The 2,372-nt window shown below is 42.0% G+C and overlaps 1 non-coding gene across 1 annotated transcript; it reads left to right on the top strand.

The window, feature by feature from the left end:
- The first annotated feature begins 434 nt into the window (after positions 1-434).
- On the top strand, positions 435-542 carry LOC113834978. Its single transcript, XR_003484044.1, has one exon. It is a non-coding gene; the product is annotated as a U6 spliceosomal RNA (small nuclear RNA).
- Positions 543-2,372: the final 1,830 nt, after the last annotated feature.

The raw sequence follows: 2,372 nt of genomic DNA, 5'->3' as shown, positions 1-2,372 counted from the left end.
AGAGGAGAAGAGGGCCCCTGGGCAGTGGCACCCTGGGGGAAGACATGGTGATAAAAAAAACAGCCTTGCAAACTAGATCAGAGATGTTCAGGTCATCATTGACTACAGAGAGAGTTGTAGATCAGCTAACCTGGGCTACAGGAGACCTGACCTTGTCTTTAAGGAGTCAAGTGTGGACCTTAAGATGCTGGAATCAATGCAAGAATACAGCTCTTGCCAGGCTGTGGTGGTGAGTGCCTTTAGTCCCAGTACTTGGAAGGCAGAGGCAGGCAGATCTCTGTGAGTTCGAAGCCAGCCTGGTCTCCAGAGTGAGTGCCAGGATAGGCTCCAAAGCTGCATAGAGAAACCCTGTCTCGAAAAACAAACAAAAACCAAACAACAACAACAACAAAAAAGATGGTTGTTACCTCAGAAAGGATAAGAGATGGAATGTAGTGCTGACTTCAGCAGCACATATACTAAAATTGGAACGATACAGAAAAAATTAGCCATGGCCCCTGTGCAAAGATGACATGCAAATTCGTAAAGTGTTCCATATTTTTTAAAAAGAGAGAGATGAAATGTAAAAAATAAATTAATAAAATTATAATAATATTTTTAAAAAAGGATAAGAGAAGCCTAATAGGAATGAGCAGTCATGGCCCAGGAATACAGATGTAGGTTGCATCAAATTCTATGTTCTAATGTGGAAGAAATTTTATGAAGTTTTCATAGTAACAGACAAAATCATAAATCAAGACATTTTTCAAGTGCATTGGTGGAAATGTCAGAGAGGTGCATAACAGTAAAATATAGAAATCTAAACTGTAGACCCCAAATGCTATCTGATGGCATTCTTAGCATTTATGTTGGTGGAAGGTAGTAGTCTGCTAAATTAATATATTTCAAAAGGGCTGGGTGGTGGTGGTACACATGCCTTAAATCCCAGCACTTTAGAGGCAGGCAGATCTCTGAGTTCAAGGCCAGAGTAGTCTACAGAGTGAGTTCCAAGACAGCCAAGGCTATACAGTGAAACCCTGTCTTGAAAAACCAAAATCAAGAACAATAACCAAAAAAAGCTTTCCATAATGTTTTTAATCTGTTAGTCATAGAATGTTAGGTCTGACACATAGGTAGACAACAAACGACTGCTTAGGGGTGAGAGCTAACCTGAGATCAATTGTAATTCAGCTCTGAACCTGCAGTGCTCCAGTCTTCTCACATCATTGCATTTCTAGGCAGTCAATCAGCCTTTGCAGACACAGCTTCTTTCCAGGAATTCTCTGTCAAGTTCATTACTGCATAGCACTCAGGAGGCCTTGGAGAGTGGTGCTGCTGTGTGGTAGCAGGTGCCAGGGCTGGAAAGCCATTGTGTGGGCCTCAGCTGTGTTGCTAATTAGAACAGTAAGAAGCCCCTGAGATGCATGAGTTGAGGACCACCCTGTGGTACATGGGGTTTGGAAAGCTTTTTGGCACTCTGCCATTGAGCTGCATCCCCAGCTCTCTAGAATGGACTCCCCCTTATTTATTTATTTATTTATTTATTTATTTGCTTATTTCTTTATTTGAGACAGGGTCTTTCTACATAGGCCTGGTTGTCCTGGAACTCATTGTGTAGATCAGGTTGGCCTCGAATTCACAGAGATCCTCTTTCTTTAAACTGCCTCCTGAGTGCTGGGATTAAATGCATGCACCACCACAATTGGCCTAACTATTTTAATCTTGAATGTGGTTCAAACCTAGCACCTTGAGCTTGTTAGACAAATGCTCTGCCGCTAAGATACATTTCCAGCCCTTTAAAAAAGCTTTTTTATTGTGCCAGGTGGGTGGTGCACACTTTTAATCCTAACACTTGGGAGGCAGAGGCAGGTGAATCTCTAAATTCAAGGCTTGGTCTATAGATTGAGTTCCTGGACAGCTAAGGCTACACAGAGAACCCTCTCTTTCAGAAACAAATAAACAAGCAAACCCCAGTACTTTTTTTCTATTGATTTAATGTTTTTAACCTTGATTTCTTAATTGTGTATATATGTGTCTGTGTGTGTGTGTGTGTGTGTGTGTGTGTGTGTGTGTGTACATTGGTCATTTTGTAGGAGTTGGTTCTCTTCTACCAAGCAGGATCCAGGGATCAAACTTAGATTGTTAGGCTTGGTGGCAAGTCTCTTTTCCCGCTGAGCCATCTTGCCAGCCTCCTTTTTAATAACCTTCTCTTTCCTATTATTCTCCCATTTTATTCTTGATTTCCATGGTTCCTGTGCTGGGTCTTGGGAAGAGGGTTTGTCAGCTGAAATGACAGGTGGGGCATCTGCTGTCACTTTGAGGTGAAAGTCATAAACTAAACTGTGTCACCTGCATCTTGGCCTGTTTGACAGCTCTCTCTGGATGACTTGCTT

The sequence above is a fragment of the Cricetulus griseus genome, chromosome 3 (genome assembly GCF_003668045.3).
Source record: "Cricetulus griseus strain 17A/GY chromosome 3, alternate assembly CriGri-PICRH-1.0, whole genome shotgun sequence".
Taxonomy (NCBI): domain Eukaryota; kingdom Metazoa; phylum Chordata; class Mammalia; order Rodentia; family Cricetidae; genus Cricetulus; species Cricetulus griseus.
The sequence above is the reverse complement of the archived record's forward strand: the minus strand, read 5'-3'. Positions and strand labels throughout refer to the sequence as shown.